Raw genomic sequence first — 19,536 nt, 5'->3', positions numbered from 1 at the left:
GCCCACGGAAGTTATCTTTTCATCCATTTTTCTTTCTTCGCGTTTACATTACAATTCAGGCAAATAACTTCCCCTATACTTTTCTTCGCATTATCGTCTGTCAGATGTCATTATTATTGTGCCAAAACACAAAAAATGAGCCCTTAAATATACACTTTCCTTATTCACTAACGAGGGTATAGTACTGGCAGACTTGGTGCCTTAGGTTGTATACGAGGGACGATTGGTCAGCTGCGAGCTCGTAATAAGTTCACGTGCTGCGTGATGCCATAAAGGCTCATAAAGAGTGTGCCACACTCGCCATCATGGCTACAGATGGCACTGACTGACAGTTCCGCGCATAAGTTCACATACAAACCTAATAAAGTGGCTGGGAGGATGGCTGCCGTGGTAACTCAGTGGTAGAGCATTGAACGCGTTATTCTAAGGTCGCAGGTTTGGTTCCTGCCCACGGCAAGCTATCTTTTCACCCACTTTCTTCGCATTCACCTAACGATTTGGTCTAATAAGTTCCCCTATACTTTCATTTGCCTTACCTGGGTGTCTAAAAGTATTCTTACATTTGGCTGGGAGTGCTGGTTTCATCAATCAGAAACTCCATTCCCGGACTCTACGTCAACCTCCCGCCTCACCATTGCCTGATGACAGGACCCAGTCACCTGCAGTCCTAATCCTATCTGCCACTTGTTCCGGAACGCCGCGACCGCGAGATCCGGCGATTTTCAACGCGACTGACGACAAAGACGTTGAAGACTGGCTGTCCCAGTATGAAATGGTAAGTGCTCACAATAAGTGGAATGGCACATACAAGCTCGATTACCTTAATTTCTATCTCGTGGGCGTGGCACAGCTGTGGTTTAGCAATCTTGGAGCTGAAATTTATTCTTGGTCAACATTTAAGACGAGATTGCCGGAAGTCTTCGACCGACCCACTGTTTGCAAGCTCTGCGCCAAACAGCGCTTGCGCGGCCACGCACAGCACTCGGGCGAGATCTTTACGTCATATACACTTTAAGCCCAAAAGGACTTAAGTGGGGTATGTCATTGGTCCTTTAGGGGACGAAATGGGCTGCCACAGATTTTGAAACCATTTTGGACTAACTGCGGTAGCAACTGCAAGGGTTCAACTGTTACCCTATAACACTTACTGCACTTGGTTTAAACGTTGGTCCACGTAAAATGATCCAGTGGGACTAACAGTTTAACCGTCTGGACGAAAGGCAAAAAAATGGCGACCCCGCATTTGTGCAGTATATTTTATGATTATGCCAATTTAATCAGCACTGAAGAATTCAGTATATAGTCATGCTGCACACAAACACACGAATACATACGCACTATTATTTCAATGTAAAACACCGCAAACACTGGCCGCTCGCGCTACAATACAGAGAAACTATCGGATATATATATATATATATATATATATATATATATATATATATATATATATATATAACATAGTATTTTGACCTTCTATGTAGTGTCAGTGGGTGACTTAGCTTAAGAAACAATACACATTGACACCGCAACGTGAAAATTTACATGGGCTGATTCATAGCGCCAAAGTGCACCGATCTTTTAATTTGGATCTGTCTAATCTGCAACATCCCTTCCGTCATAAAATATCAATCTTCAGCTGGCTTCCGATCAAGTCGGCTGAACCAGCGTTTCCAGCGCTGATGCACGAGTCCGCAAACACAAACATAGAAGCGGCGCTCAAGCAGGAAAGCCGGCGAAGCAGCCAGGTGCCTCGCCGTTGTGGTGCCGTGTCGGCTTGCCGATGGCGTCGCAAGGCTTACGGGGAGTACGGCTAAACGGCCACCGGCGATCGCAACACCCGGCTCCTGTGGAATTTGCGTCGTCGTTATTTTATTGCCCCAATTCAACAATAAGTAGGAGTCGTTCGCGGCGTCTTGCGGAGTGATGTAGATATTTGTATACATACAGCGACTAGACCGTTCGCAGGCGCGGTTCTTTCATCGTGCTAGTAAGTCGCTCGCTGTGCACCGCCGGCCACACGATTAGTCGTATCCGCGATCGCCTTCACGCTTGATGTTTGACGATTGTCGCATTTAGAAAAAGACGTAAGTTTATCTAAGCTTTAATGCAGAAGACATTATTTTCTGTGAAAGAAATTGTATGTGACGTTTCGTTCGCGTGTGCTGGCAATGCACTCACACCGTCAGCCAGCTTGATACCGATGACGTACGAAGCCTGCTTTTTCAATATATCGCTTTTATGTTGTGGCCAGTGACTGTACGGTGCGCGAACGCTGACGAACAGCTTACTTTAATTGGCGTTGTCAGTGTACTTCGTAGTTCTAACTAATTCAGCACATTCAAGCAAGTCATCCGCATTGCTCGTGTTCGCGGAGACTTTCATTTGGTTTCGGCCCACCCGTGCCGGCATGGTGGAAACGCGAAGGCGCTTGCTGTGTGCACAGACTGCGCGTTGTACTTGCCTCTCATAACATGTTCTATTCGTTTTATAGTGCGTCGCTTTCACAGTGGCGTATAGCCGATATAACTTGTTTTTGTGAACGCCAACCGCGCCGAGCATTGCAGTGCAGCATCGACAGAAGGCGATCGCGGCGCAGTTACCCTCCCCTTTGGTCCCTTCACTGCTGGGCGTTTGCGCACGACACGCATTGTCACGCATTTAGTCCCCGTTGGACAAACCGTTAGTCTGTTGGTGCAACGACTGCAGTTAGTCCAACTTTGCCGAATTGCGGCTTAGAGTGTATAGGGGATGTTCTGGACCTCTGTCATCGTATTATTTCCGAACTATTCGACACTGCCAAAATATGGCACATTATGAAAGGTATCGAAGACGACGCTGTTTAAACGCTTGTTGCAAAACAACCCCAAACTTTCGCCCAGCTTATTCAGCACTGTCAGAGTTATAACGAGCTGTGAAAAGAGTGCATTTCTACGTGACTTCCAAACCCAGGTGATGAATAAATTGCCTTACCAGAACACCTTGTTCGCCTTTTATTGTTTTAGTTTTGCAATTGCTATTTTCTTTATATCTGTATTACTTCATTTGTACCTGTATTACCCACCCTGCTTAGACCTTGACTCGGCAGTAGTGAAAAATAAATAAATAAATGAACTGTTGGCGCTGTTTTCTCCGAACAAACTGCGCTAACGCAGCAAATTCAGCAGTTCATCATAGAAGTGGTGCGCCAATTGTCTTTTGTGCTCTGCGTTCCTACCAGTGCACACACGTTGACCCCGACGCTTCGCAAGGCAATCTAAGAGCAAATTTTTGACGCTCTGCATCCCACATACCGTCATTCGCCTATCTCCACCCCTCTGACTTACCCTGAAGCCGCAAGAGGATCGTAACTTGTCACGGATCCGGCTCAACAGCTCCATCCCCTTTACGCAGCGAGTTCGCCTATTCGTCCACACCCGCCTGCTTTTCGCCACTCCTGACCACCAACAACTAACCCTTGGCACACTCGGGCAAACAGGCCAATTTGAGACTTCTGCCGTCTTCCCTGTCATGTAGCACGCTACTGCCATCGTCGGAATTACAACCCAAGCACTGGTGGGGTGAGTTACGGCTCCTATCGTTCAGAGCCACCACAGTCGTCTTCATTACCACACACGTCGTGTCAGTCGCCGCCACTTCGCCGCGGCTTCAACATGGATCGGTCGCCTTCACCGTGGCGCTGTTCTATTTCTCCGATGCTTCCTCGGTCACCACCCACCCATGCGGAAAACTGACCATCGCAGTTCCCGAGGCAAGGGCTGCGCACGTATCAATAACTTCTAAGCCTCCATTTTTACCTGCTAATGGAATAACTGTGCAAATTGATGGTGTACCTTCAAGCACTCGTTGATATTGGTGCTTCCGTGTCAGTGCTCAGTGGTGACCTGTGCGGCAAGTTGAAGAAGCTTACGCTGCCGCTTCCCTACGTCTCTCTCCACACGGCAACAGCACATCACATCCAGCCTTCGGTTGCGTGCACAGCTCCACATGGGCATCCACAATATTTTTCTGTAGTCGAATTTGTTGTGTTTTCCCGTGTTCGCACAACAACCTCTTAGGCTGGGAATTCCTCTGAGCTCATCATGCCGTCGTTCACTGTGGGCGTACCAAAGTAAAGTTGTCAACGCTGTGTGACCTGCTCCTCTGTGAAGCACCAGCGTCTGAGAGACCCTCTTCGAAGCCGTTATCTTATCGAGCCATCGTGGCCACGGACCCTCACATCCCTCCTCTATCCTGTGTTCTTCATCACTCTTTGCGACAACGCACCCTCTCTCGCCGCCCTGTTTATCTCCTTCAATGCCTTCGGCTTTCGCAAAAGCTTCCTCCTCCCATTCGCAGTTGTCACCATGAAAACGTCCCGTGGCTCCGTCTATAAAAAGAACTCGCTTCCTTCCCAGCCATCTTATTGCGTGGCGAAGTCATCGGTCATCTTGAGGAGAATTGATTCTGTTTCATCCAGTCACCTCCCTGATGGCTTGCCATTACTTGCCTCACTTAAACACCATTACTCCTAATAACACTCCCAATTCATCTCCCGAGCCTTTTTTTTTATCCATCGACCCTAAACTTCCCGATGCTCAGTGTACCCAACTTCTGGCTTTACTCGATCACTTCAAAGTGTCATTTGACCATGGCCAGCTTTCTTTGGGTCACACATTTGCCATCGTTCATCAAATCAACACTGGTAGCCATGCACCTTTGCGCCAGAACCCATATCGAGATTCTCTCGCTGAGCGCCGTGTGACTGATGATCAGGTGAACGGTACGCTTCAACGTGGCGCAATACAACCTTCGAAACAGCCTTTCGTCCTCTCCGGTGGTACTGGTGGAAATAAAAGATTGGCGGCATCAGATTTTGGGTTGGTTAGAGAAAGGATGTTGATTCGCGGCCCAGAATCTATGATGCCCCATATTGTCTGCAAGGAGCAGATTTTTTTATTCTTTAGTCCAACGATCTCGCTACTGGCAATTCCCTATGAGTGAAGCCGACCACTCCAAGACTGCGTTTGTAACGCCTGACGAATCGTACGAGTTGAAAGTGATGCTGTTAGGCCTCTGTAATGCGCCTGCCACATTCGAATGTCTCCTGGACAACATCTTAAGAGGCTTTAAATGGAACACATGCCTGGGCTATTTGGATGACGTGTTCGTTTTCCTCAGCCCCAACTCAGCCGCCTCGCAAGCGTCCTTACTTGTCTTACAGGCGCTGGACTGCAGCTGATTTTGAAAAAAAAAATGTCACTTCACCACCCGCCAGTTTACCCTCTTAGGACCTACTGTTAGCAAGCATTGTGTCCTTCCTGATCCAGCCAAGCTTCGATTGATATGTGGGGTTTAACGTCCCAAAACCACTATATGATTATGAGAGACGCCGTAGTGGAGGGCTCCGGAAATTTAGACCACCTGGGGTTCTTTAACGTGCACCCAAATCTGAGCACACGGGCCTACAACATTTCCGCCTCCATCGGAAATGCAGCCGCCGCAGCCGGGATAAGAACCCGCGCCCTGCGGGTCAGCAGCCGAGTACCTTAGCCACTAGACCACCGCGGCGGGGCCCAGCCAAGCTTCAGACTGTTCCCAACATTCCCAGCCCAGCTGCACTAAAGGACCTGTGCAGCTTCCTGGGCTCACATTTTCGCCGTTTTGTACGCAACTATACCACCATAAGCCCCCCTGACGCAGCTCCTTGCCAAAAATCAAGATGTCTCGGCATGGTTCCCCGCATGCGACGAACCAGTCGTCTCTTTGCGCCAATTCTTACATCAACACCTATCCTACGCCACTTCTATTCAGGCGCTTCAACCGAAAGTCATACGAATGCTATTTTTGCCCAGAATAAATCTGGTTTTATTGAGTGTGTTGTTTCTTACGCTAGTCGCACCCCCATCAAAGTAGAAAGGGACTACTCAGTCACGGAAAAAGAATGTCTTGCCGTTGTTTGGCTGATCACTAAATTCCGACCATACTTATATGGCCGCCGATTTGACGTCGTGACTGATCACCACGCTTTGTGTTGGTTGTCAACATTAAAAGATCCATCTCGTCACCTAGCTCGCAGGGCGCTAAGTCGTCAAGATTTGGGCATTCGTGTAGTTTATCGGCCAGGCCGCACGCATTGAAACACCGACGCTTTTTCTCGCTTGCCACTTCTCCACAATTAAGTTACTGCGTTTGTTTCGAGCTGCCAATGTTCTTCACTTGAACATGCCGACATGTCGTCTAAGCAACAACAAGATCCATGGATAGCGTCTCTCCTTGTCTACCTGTCTCAGGCGTCTCTCCGTACCTACAATTGCTTACTTCGAAGAACAGCCCACCATTTTACAATTTATAACAGCCTTTTTTACCAGCGAAACTACTTATCTGATGGCCGCAAACCGTTGCTGGTAATCACTCGCCCCCTACGTTTAGACGTCTGCGTCTTCTTTAACGCGCATTCACTATGTACCCATGCACGTATGCTCTCCTACCGATTGGATACTACTGGCGCGAAACGTACAGCTTTGCTGTCGCAGTATGTCCATTCATGTTCTTTGTGCCACAACCACAAGAGCTCCCCTCGTACAACCACAAGGCTACTCCAGCCACTGCCTTGTCCTTCCCGGCCTTTTCACCGCATCATAATCGCCTTGTACGGTCTCCTATCGGACACACCACATGAAAATCGCTGGGTCACCGTAGTCGTGGACCACTCTACGCACTACGCTGAAGCTTCGGCGCTTCCCGAGGCCACTGCGCGTGAAGTCGGCTTGTTCATTCTGGGAAACATTCTCTTTCGGCATGGTGCACCCCAAAAGTTTCTCAGAGATCGTGGGCGTTCCTTTTTGTCGGAAACTGTAGAAGTCCTCCTGTGCGAATGTAAGAACGTGCATCAAAAAACCACCGCATATTACCCCCAATCCAGCGGGATGACCAAGCGATTTAGTCACACGCTAGGTGACATCTCCTCATGTGTGTTTCCGATCACCACACGAACTGGGAGCGCGTACAGCCATTCGCTACTTACGCTTACAACAGCGCCACTCAAGCTACAACTGAATTCTACCGTTCTTCCTTCTTTATGGTTGGGAACCTTCTTCGTTCTTGGACACTATCCTTCTCTACCGCCCAGACATTTGGCCGCCGCTAGAGGAGAAGGTAGGGGGCGCTACGAGCGTTTATTGGCGACGAACGCTTTTGCGTTGGCTCCGCGGATGTTTTCGAGTTTCTTCAGGCCATCACAACTATCTCCACTACAACCATGTCTATAGTCGTCGCCAAGTTTTGTTCTTCACCCGGATACCAGCTTTGTCCAGGTTAGCCCTTCTTCGGTACTCAAAGAGACAGTTTTCACAACCAGCTATCGCGTGGCCTCGCTGAACCGCGTCTGAATAGGCTCAGCGTGCCTCGTCGAGGCTTTGAGCAAGGCGATGGTGGCAGCCACTGTGGTTACGGGTTATTTCTCTACTTAAATGAAAAATGTTACCCAACCTATGCCCTCGGAGAACGAATATCTTAAGAATGTAAGTAGTCAACATCTGAAAACGCAATAAGGCGAAAACCAAGCCCGCGTTCTAGCAACAGGACGCTGCGGCTGCGCGCAATCTCACAGACGCCGCGCTTACCTCTGCTCCTTCGCCACCGGTGAAACAATACAAATAGCGTCCGCGTCAGACTCCTCACTTCTCCAGAGCCGGTGACATCGTGGTCCTCCGGCCGCGCGTTCCTTGTGAGCTCCGAACATAAGTCACAGCTGGTGACGTGGTGGGCGACGCGATCCGGGCCTGCCTGGGAGACCGGACCACCGCGGGGAGACGCCGCTTGCCAGACGCGAGGCAGACGCATTCACATCGGCTCCTGCTTTTTTGATTGTACTTGGCGAGATGTTTGCCAATCAACGTGTTTTTTTACTCATCTGAACCAGTTCACATCGAGGATCAAGTGGATACCCAATTTGTGCGGGTGGGCCACGTTTTAACCCTTTTATTGGGGTTTTCCGCCCCGTGCCATGGTGGCACTCGGCTTGGCCTGCCAAGTGAGACGCTGTGAAGATGCCACTCGAGGACATGGTCTTCGACGAAGACATATTCAGGCAGGACGATGAAGCCTTCGGATGGATTGTTGCCTACTTATGGAAGAACCGGCGTCAGGATTTTACGCCCGGTGACAGCACTGGCCCCAATGCCGGCAATAGTGCCGCTCGCCCAGTGCACCTTACGGGGCCGATAAACAAGCTCATCACCACATTGCGTCTGCCGTGACATCTTAAAGATCACTACCAGGTGGTCGTCCTCCCCAAGGGAGGTATGGACGTGCGCAAGGTCAGTCGACTGAAGGTTATCGAAGCTTTGGTGATGGCTGCTTGTCTCAGCCCGCCGCAGGCTTAAGAGGATATCGTTTGTTCTAACGTAACGCAGAACATTTTTGTGATCAGCACGCCACATGCTAGGAACGCGGAATCCTACGCTAAAGTGAAGCAAATTCAGGTGGAAGAAAAGCTCCACGAAGTGTCAACTAACGTGATGCCACCTGCGGATACGTACACAGGAGTTGTTCGGGGTATTGACTCTGACCTCTCTGACGACCGGCTCGGTGAGCTCTTTGTGTACACAAGAAATCCGAAGGCTCTTGGAGTACGGCGCATCAACAAAACGCTGACGGTAATCATCCTCTTTGACGGAATGAAAGTTTCAAACTACGTTATGTGTGGGACGACCTTGATTTTGTGCATCCTCTGCCGATGACAAATCGACGCCTTTCCAACCTGTGGTAAGCTGGGGCATCGCTAGGACGTTTGCCCCACTCCTATCGTCATCACCTGCCGAAACTGTGGGGTCTCATCACCTCTTGAAGATCACACCTGCCAGCCAACGTGCTCCATCTGTGGAGGAGCGCATCCGACGGCGGATCGGGCCTGCAAAAGAAGGTACCAGGTGCCTTACATCATTCGGCGTAGAAGGAGACGACGCAGAAGAGCAAACAGGCAGCGTAAGGAGTTCGTGCCACAGCAAGCAGCCGTGTCTCGGTTCAATCAGGAGGGTTACCTTGGTACCCCTGTGCAGGGTGCAGGTCACCGTTCACGCTCGAAGAATCAGTCGGCCTCTTGTGGCCGGATTCAGCAAGGACATACCCGGGCGGATCGAGGGGGGTCGCCAACGTGAGTCATATCCAGCTTTTTTGGACACCAGCGGTTTTGTTCACGTGAACAACACCACATGGCATATCAACCTTACAAAATTCAAGAGTCTCACCATGACGTATTCAGTGACGTAGCAAGGAATAAAATCTAATAAAGATATGGTGCACACACCCTGTGACTTTCGCTTCACGTCAGTGCGCAGAAAAGAGTGCGGTGTGTCGGCGTTATCTCGATGGTGACGACTGGCAATGAATCGACAGTTTTTCTAGACATAGCGTGCCAGACAACTTGCAACATTCCCCATGAAATGTCTGTTTTGCAGAAATTCCGGCATTGGTCTCGTTTTTGGCGTCATTGGTTGTGAGCTAAAAATTATCATATGTGTCTCCGAAGTATCGATAATGATGCAAATGGAATAAATACCGAGACCTCCTGGATCAGAGTGGGGAACAAACTCTGGTTGTTTGGATCCGAGTGGAAATTCAACATGTGTCATTTCAGTGTCAAGCGGATGTTATACCACACGGCCAATTGTCTGCTTGTCAATACATTGAAAAAAAACTTCCTCTTCATGGAAATGCCGTGAAAGTGACATATTCTATGCAAACACACGCGTCCTGTATGCATGCTTCACAATGCAACATGAAACATTGCAGCAATATTGCGTGGTACAAGTACCCATGGAAATTAGGCGTCAGAACATGTGATTATCATAATGACTTCGTGGTTTAAAGCCGGAAACCCACCACAAAACGCACGCACGCTACTACATCTGTTTCCTTGTGTCTATGTAAAGGGTGCACAGCTGGTTCGAAAAGATTTCATGCATTAGGTGTTTAAAGTAGACACTATAGGAACAGACGATCGCTCTAGCGTTGAACTTTTAAAGGCGAAACTTTAAGATCCCTTATTTTGTAAGACCACTGTAATCCTGTTCGGCTTTTATCAAATGAAGTTGATCTAAGCCGTCATGGACACGTCAGCCGCAAGGGCGTAGACAGATTTTCTTTTCTAGGGAGGGGGGAAGAAGGCTGTTGGCTCTTTTTTACATGGGCCTTTTTCGTCGAGTATGCCATAGCGAAGAAAACGTTCGGGAAGGAAGTGGGGGGGGGCGGCATGGGCCTGGCGTGGTGCTGTGACATAGCTACACCATCGGTCGACCCACTCGGCTAATATAAACGTCACATTATTCTTATTGTGATTCTACGGAATTTGCCTGATGGATCTCTTGGACTCTTTTAAAGGAAGGGTTCGGTGGCACGCATGATGCCAAGTACTGAATAAGTATATCAGAAATATAAAAAAACGAAGAAAGGGCAAGGTGGAAGCTTGCGATGAAAATCCGTAAAGAGAGCTTGTGTCGAGACTTGTCTTCCTCAAAGCCAGAACAGAACTGATTTTTTTAGCGCTAGCGTGCCTACGCTTCATACCCTCTCCTCAATACATAAGTAACTATATGAAGATGATGCGAAAGATATTGCGTTGACAGACCCTTTTATGAAAAACTGCCTCATCATCAAAATCGACCAGTCACCGGAGGTTCGCGGATAACAGACAGAGACAGTTTTTGCAACGTATGTGGCGAGAAGCTAGCGTAGACCACCATAATATGCCAACAAAGGTTCAGCACAGCAAAATATTGCTTATTATGTTAATACACCCCCTGCTTCAGAGGCCGGGAATCACCCCTCGAAAGGAGTGTGCTTCTATGACTGACAACAACCTCTCAAAATATTCTTGCATTGATTACAAGTATACATTTGTGTATTTTACCACAAGCTTTAGGATAGTTATACGGACTAAGTCCTGTATTCAAGTATTTCAACTTAATTTTGCTTGTGTTTGTGCGCGCCTTCCTGACAGTTAAATTATACTCCATGTGTTATGATGTCCTTGCCTTTACATAACACTGAATGCGATTTTGGAGCAAAACTGAGAAAGCAGCCGCGAATTTTCCACAAAGTTGTGGATTAGTAATATATAAACTGTGATAAAGTAATAATTACTTCCAAAAACACCATGCCAATTTAAAAAAATGAGAAACTTAAAGACTATATATTAGGAAAAGATGCACCCCGAACAGCAATATTTCGGTAGCCCTCATAAACGCTTTTCTCGCTCATGAAAAGCTGTTAGTTTATTTCGATATGCCTCAATTCTGGGTAGCTCGGAGTTGAAGCCCCTTTCATAAGTTTAACCTTCACTCAAATGTAACACTGTGTTTTTTTCTTAGACAGACGTTGATTATCTCATTTGTTGAGCTCGTTGCAAAGACATAGTCACTGTCCACTATTCTTTCAGCAGTATCAAAACATATGTGAAATGAATTTTTCATTGTCCCAGTGGTCACCCACTCTTCTCAAGCAGATTCATAGTGAGAAGCACGGCGTCAGCTTTGTCGACGCGGCAGCGTAGCGTGGGAGCCGCGCCTTCTCCACAGTCGTCGTCGACTCCAAACAGCAAACCACCAACTGCGCATCGGTTCACACTGATGATCCGAAGATTGCCGAGCAAGTGGCCATCGTCCTTGCCATCCTGGAAGGTGAAAGAGTGGTGATCTATAGTGACTCTAAGTCAGCTATTCGCGCTTTTGAGCGCGGTGTAATCTCCAAGAAAGCCCTGCGCATGCTCCAGAGTGGTGGCTGCGATGGTATCAAGCACCACGTACTGATCTGGTTTCCTGCACATGTTGGACAGGTCCAAGGTGCTCCCCCCAACCTGAACGAGTCTGCCCACAAGGCCGCGCGCGCGCTAACCGACCGCGCTTGTTCCGGGCAACGATTCGGAGCCAACGGGATTGCGGAAAACAGGGACGCACCTGCCACGTACAACGAAATAAAGCATTTTCACCTCGCGCGAAGACTATATCCACTCTCTCATCCAAAACTTAATAGGCCACATGCCCTTACGCTCAGACTACTGCAGACCGACACGTACCCTAACCTGAGATCCCTTCACGCTATTTATCCTGACGTGTTCCCCAATGACGCTTGCCCCGCATGTGGGGATGTATCCACGCTGGCGCACGTGCTCTGGGAGTGCAAAGGAACGTACACTAACCCCAACAGTACGTCGGTCAGGTGGGAGACGGCCCTACGCAGCTCTCTCCTGGCCGACCAACTTTCGGCCGTCCAGCAGGCCCGCGGAGCGGCTGATAGGCTTGGCCTAACGGTCCCGACGTCGGAGTCGCCCGCTGTGCGCTGACGCGCGTCTTGCAGGACCGCAATAAAGTTTCGCCAACAACCAACAGTGGTCACAGACTGCGGTATCGGTCACCTCAATGCGGAAAGCGTAGGACAGCTGGCTATATTTTCAAGCATAGATATGTGTATACACGCTTTTCACCAAGAAAGAAAAGACGGAATGGAGCAAATGAAACATGAAAAAAAAGATTGAATCCTACTAGTTTACGAAATTTTGAAACGCAATAAAAGCGCATGAGCACAGGTTTCCCAGCTCTTTTGAGGAACGAAAAAGACTTCGTGATCGTGATCCTAACATATGTACTATAATGCCGGTTTGTTGTTTCCTCTGTCAGCACCAGTCTCTGAAAGTTTCTGAAAGTTTTGATCTGCATACATCGTCTTTTGATCTACATACGCTCGTCCCTCACCTCCATCTTCACCTCCGTGTCTTTTCATGCGCCTTCAAAGCAAACATGGTATTTACCCTTTGCTTCAGCAGCATTTGATGGCATGCTTCACCCACGGGCTAATCTTTTCGCATGCGCCCTCTGATCGACGGAGATGGGCTGATACGTTTTTTCAGCCGTGTTCATCCCCACCGTTCAAGCGCTTTTACGCGCGAGTAGATCATACGGTACAGAGGGAAATGACGTCGATGGGGACTTTTTTAAGAAACAGGACGGCGATGGCGACGTCGATAATGGTAACCTATTCATAATATTCATATTGTTGATATCGCGATAACACAGGGTTGAGATGAAACACGGAATCATAGCTTTACAGAAATGCTATTTTTTAGCCTCTCCGAAGAATTTCTACAGATTGACATGCGTTCTGATCCCATATACAGGAGGAACTTTTCGTCATTTTAATTGGCAGATCCCACGTAACAAGGGGATCAATGTAAATCGAAGCATTCGCAAGGAGTGTGACATTGTTGTACTTTTTTAATTAAGACAAGCATTAAGATATTATGCTAAATACATGTACAAATCTTGTCACTCAGACAAATGTTGAGCAGTCACATATACTTCATATAACCAAATATTTAGAGTTGTACAACGATGCTAACAGCAATATGGTTATTACCAACACAGAAGAGGCAAGTGGATAAGTAGCGCTTGTGCTTGCGAGGATGGTAACTCTGGTTAGTGGTGCGTAGACCAACTTCAGCGGATGTTGATGAAGTGTATAATGGACGCTGAGCTGACGTGAATCTTGTGTGATAGGAACACTTATGTGATGTTTATAGATTCCAATGGCCAGCGACGCAACCACAATTGCCGTTTTGCCTGCAAAATGGCGTTGCCCCGCCTGGGTGGTCTAGTGGCTAAGGTACTCTGCTGCTGACCCGTCGGTTGCGGGATCAAATCCCGGCGACGGCGGCTGAATTTGCGATGGGGGCGAAAATGCTATAGGCCCGTGCACTCAGATTTGGGAGCGCGTTAAAGCACCCCAGGTGGCAAACATTTCCGGAGACCTCCACTATGGCGCCTCTCATAATCATCAGTAGTTTTGGGACGTTAAGCCCCCCCGCATCAATCAATCAATCAATCAGTCAATCAATCAAAGCACTATGGCGTTTTCAAAAGTACTTTCGAGCCCTAAGATGGCGCTGTGGTACTGTACCTGATTGCCACGCAGAATGCTTGGTTTGAATTCCTGCTGGGACCTTGACATTTTTAACTTTTGCATTCATCGGGTCTCCTCATTTCAGTTTTTCTTGGCACTAATGAACATAAATTACAAATATCTGTTCCCACCGTTCCAGGGTCAACAAACTGTCAGTCCCCTAAGTCGTATACCAGCATATCGCCACATTGGGGTGCGTGGGTATGTGCCACAAATGTGTGGAGGAAAAGGATTCTCCACGTACGTACGCAACGATATTTGCAAGTCAATAATGTCTTGAACCATCAAAATTATTCAACAAGCTTTATTAGCTCTGAATACAAATTCTGCTTTACCCCAAGATAAGGAGGCGATACACGTATTGTATATATTGCAGTATATGATAAACGGCGATATATACTACGTATATTGCCTCTTGACCTAGCAGAAAAATATTAGTATGGGATACATGGTCATATATGCACACGCGGGTGGCTAGATAGATAGATAGATAGATAGATAGATAGATAGATAGATAGATAGATAGATAGATAGATAGATAGATAGATAGATAGATAGATAGATAGATAGATAGATAGATAGATAGATAGATAGATAGATAGATAGATAGATAGATAGATAGATAGATAGATAGATAGATAGATAGATAGATAGATAGATAGATAGATAGATAGACAGACAGACAGACAGACAGACAGACAGACAGACAGACAGACAGATAGACAGATAGATAGATAGATAGATAGATAGATAGATAGATAGATAGATAGATAGATAGATAGATAGATAGATAGATAGATAGATAGATAGATAGATAGATAGATAGATAGATAGATAGATAGATAGATAGATAGATAGATAGATAGATAGATAGATATATAGATAGATAGATAGATAGATAGATAGATAGATAGATAGATAGATAGATAGATAGATAGATAGATAGATAGATAGATAGATAGATAGATAGATAGATAGATAGATACGCTCAAAGCTGCTGAAGCTAGCTAAGAAATGCTTCGCATTTTTAAAAGGCAGCATATAGATAGATAGATACTACGCAAAGAAGCGCTTCTCATTCAAAGAGTAACGGCGAAACGTATAAATTCACATATACTACGCCTTGCTTCTCTACTCTTAGTTCTAGTTCTTAGCATCGGTGAATTGTAGGGACCTGAGTAGAGCCCAACGAAATCGTGAAATCGAAAAGGATTTTTACACTATAATACGCCTATCAAAAAACGAAGTAGCGTTGTTCACTTAACTTTTACATTACAATACATGTACGAAAAGAAGAAGGAGCCTTGTTCACCTAACTTGATCGAACGTTGTTTCTCTTAAGATGTGTAAAAGAATAAAGTAGGAATTACAAATGTACATCTTAAGACTCTGATATGCGTGAAGTATTTAAAATTGCACTAAAAGTAATGAAAATGAAGAAAAACAAGACTCCTCGAGATCACAGGGACAAATCGAAACTGAAACGGGAACTTGTTTGGTTTGTTTTGGTGACGAAATCTTGTGGGATTGTGTGAAAGTAATTCACGGGCTGAACAAAGAAATGCCCCGACGCGTGGCATCAAAGCGGCCGATAAGCAAGAGTTTATCGATATGCGTCAAGCATTTGAAGAACTGCGTCACAAAAAATGCGTTAGAGAACTGTGTTATGCCAATTGCTGCACGTTGTGAATGGCTTCAGTCAAAGGCTGAGTGTCAGGACTACAAACGGTGCACTGACAATTATTAGAACCTGCTTCGTTTTACTGCAACAAACGTTTTTGTCTCAAAAAACAAGCCACTTTTTTGCCGTTTCCACAGACTACCATTGTACAATCTTTAACTGCGCTGGGCACAAAATTGAAGCTTACCCCAACATGTTCACTGCAGCCTTCTCGTTCGCTCAGGTTCCCAGATGCACTCTGTTGTCCGCGTTTTTTAAAATTCCCCCTCAATAATTTTTATTCGAAAAAACCTCACTGCTTCTATTGAAAACGCGCTAGCTTCGAGCCGGGAACGCTAGGGGTGCTGGCTGTTACGTGTTCAGAAAAGCTGGATATGCTCGCACCATCTTGCAGTGCCAGCTGCTAGAGCAAGATACCGCTAGAATACATCAGCTAGAGCGTCAGAATGCAACTCGGGGAGTGAGCTTCGGAAAATTAAAGCTCTAGTTGAGGAGCTTAGACAGCGTGAACGCATGGCGGACGCGGCAGCGAACGCTTAGCCGGCAGGCGCGCAACCTGGAGGCGGTGAGCGAAAGGCCGATGACCCTCCGGTAGATTTCGAGAAGGAGTTCAGCGAACCTTAGCAAGAAATTACAGCAATGGTCTGTGAAATTAAGGATGCCCTCGCTGGCGTGAGCTCTGTCATTCAGACCCTCTCTGCAAGGGTGGCGTGGTGGAACAAAAATTAAGTAGCAATCATGGCGCAGGAAAATAACGAAATAATTTTGCAATAAAATTGTGCGAGCTACTTCAGGAAAAAGGCAGTCTTGCAGCAGTTCATTAGCTTGCATGTGAATAAACCAGCCGTGATACTCCGGTGTTATCGAAGTGACCCACCAAGAAGTGACTCTCCGGGGTTATCGCTTCATGGCCTGCGGGGGGAAAAGAAAACGAGGGGTCGCCGCTCTTGCGGACAAAGAGTTTTCTTTTGAGATTCGCGAGGTACGTCTGGATTTAAAAGTTGAACACATATATATTGAGATAATTCCAAACTATCGCCTTTAGGAGCACCCTTTCATACCAAACATTTACAGCTCACCATCAGACGCTCGAGAAACTTTCAATGCGCTTCTGTGGAAAGCCTCCAAAATCACCGGCTCGGCTCAATTTACAGTAGCTGGCGACTTCATTGCGCACCATCAGATATGGGGCTATATCCGTAACACGGCTGAGAGGAGGGTGCTTCTGCAGCATACATATAATCTTAATCTAAGATTACGACGCGGCAGAAAACACGGACGGGAAAAAGACAAGGACAAGCGCAGACTATCAACTGAAGGTTTATTCATCCCGCATTGCGTATATAAATAACAACCAGGGAAAAGAGAAAAAGAAAAACATACAGGAGGGAAATTAGCATTTGAAAAACGTCAGACTTTATATGCGCGAAGCACGAGGTGCCTCAACGATCGCCTGCGTGAACACGCACGCAATGTTGTTCGCAATGGCAACGAGGGCTTCTTGGCCCAGCATGTCAGCAGGTGTGGTTGCCATGTGCTGTTTAAAAATGCGGTTGTATTGTACAGGCACACAGATGATCACACGCGCATGATTGTTGAAGCAGAAAGAATGGCCCAAAAACCTGACAACTGCGTGAGCAAACCATCGGTTGCCCTCCTAGATAAAGAGCTCTAATTTCTGGCAAATGGTGCACGCATGTGGTTCATCTGATTTCTGCCTCGTGCTTCGCGTATATGAAGTCTGAAGTTTCTTTAAATGCTACTTTCCTCCCTGTATGTCTTTCTTCCTCTCTTTTTTCCTTGTTGTTATTGTATATGCAATGCGGGATGAATAAACCTTCAGTTGATAGTCTGCGCTTGTCCTTGTCTTTTTCCCGTCCGTGTTTTCTACCGCGTAGTACTTTTACATCATGTATGACCAACTGGCCCAATCTTCCACCTTGATTAGTTATAATCTTAGACTGTTACTGGTAACCGATAACAACTGTCCCACTCGTCCGTAAAATTCTGTAGTGAGACACACCACGCCAGACCTGGCTTTTGTCAAGAACGTCGAGTGCCCCTTCTGGCAGAACTTGCGTGAAAACTTGGGAAGCGACCATGTCATTGTGTCGGTCTCTCTCGATATTAAGGCACAACTGCCACGGGTTTTCAATACTGTTGATTGGTAGGCCTTTCAGGGAATTCGAAAGCGGGATTGAAATAACTACGATAACCTCAGTCAGCTATTCGAGAAGCTCAAGTCAGACGTTAAAACTGCCACTAAGGTAGTGCACACGGATATTAAAACGGATCGCATGGGCAGTCGCCTCACTAGGCTTCTTGAAGCCATGAACTCTATACTTAACAGATCGCGTACGCAACGACTCAACAGGCAGCTCAGAAGAAAAATTGGTCCACTCAGTAAGAAGATTGACTCGTACAGCCATACCCTAGCCAGACAACAATGGGATGAGGCATGCAATGCTGTCGACGGGCAGATGCGATCAGAGTTCAAGTGGAGTATTCTCAAGCATCTCCTATGAGATAGGCAAACAACTAGAGCTAATCAGAGGCCACTGTTGACCAACTCATTCAAAAGGAAAAGTCTGCTGGGCTCTCCGATGATCACATTTTGCAAATGTTGCCCAGACTTCTCCGGTCTGGAGAAGGTGGAAGTGGACTCCCCTTTTAGTGTAGCGGAGGTCAGGACGGTTCCTTTCGGACTTAACGGAAAGTCGGCTTCCAGGCTGGATGGTATTACTAACAGGGGGCTTAGAAATCTGGACGATAGATTTATTGAGGTACTAACTCATCAGGTCAACCGGCTTTGAGAGTAGGGGCAGGTGCCACAGGAGTGGCGAATGCCCTCTTTCGTCTTTATTTCTAAGCCTGGTAAAACTCTCAGGCTCGACACGCTCCGACCAATCTCGCTCACGTCTTTCGTGGGTGAGGTCGCGGAACATGCTATCCTTAACCGAATCTCCCGCTACATTGAGCACAATGAGCTCCTTCCTTCCAACCTCGTTTGTTTTTGTCCAGTGCTCTCTACGCAAGATGTTATGAAAATGATAAAACATCAAATCCTCGACATAGACACCAGAGATGTTCATGGCATTCTGGCACTTGATTTCAAGAAGCCTTTGATGATATTTCACATGCTCACATACTTGACTCGATCTCTGAAATGGGGTAGGGGTCCCGCTTTTATGGGTTCGTCCGCTCTTTTCTCGGGAATCGCGTTGCCAGCATTCAGCTCAGGGACCTCTGCTCCAAGGAATTTCACCTTGTAGCTCAGGAAACCCCTCAGGGCTCAGTAATTTCACCACCAATTTTTAACGTCGTGATGATGAAACTTTTGCTAGGGCTAACTCGTGTCGAACGTATCGGACATGCGCTCCAGGCAGATGATATTACTCAATTGTGCACGGCAGGGGTAGTGTGATGTGTGGTGCGCGTTCAAAGTGCGCGCCTTCGAAAAGTGCGCGAAATTAAAGGATGACCAAGTGCACGTGCTGGGTCGCCTGAACAACGACGACGCCGAGGACCGGTACACGTGAGAGCGTGGAGCGCAAGCATCCAAGACCATAAAGAAAACAAGGGCCAATGGCTGATCACCACGGAGTTTTGAAAGGCCAATCAGAACGAGACAAGTGGGCCAGAGCTGAAGCAGGAGCCTGAGCAGACCAGAGCAAGGGGAATTCGAGGCAGGCAGTGCAAGCGGAAGGTCGTCACCGGACCGGGCGCTGAAGATGGGCCGTTGGGTTCCGGACCCGAGCCTACAGGACTTCCACCGGCCGGGGCCTCCTGCTGTCGGGTTCCCGCTCCAAAGGACCGTGGCCATCCGGTCCTGAACTCCTACCCAGGGCCTGCGGACTTTGGTTCCAACGGGCGAGCAACAGCCGTCGGGCTACGGGCCCGAGCTGTGCGCCCAGCTGCTT

Source organism: Rhipicephalus microplus, chromosome 1, assembly GCF_043290135.1.
Source record: "Rhipicephalus microplus isolate Deutch F79 chromosome 1, USDA_Rmic, whole genome shotgun sequence".
Lineage (NCBI taxonomy): Eukaryota > Metazoa > Arthropoda > Arachnida > Ixodida > Ixodidae > Rhipicephalus > Rhipicephalus microplus.
Note: the sequence above shows the minus strand (reverse complement) of the source record.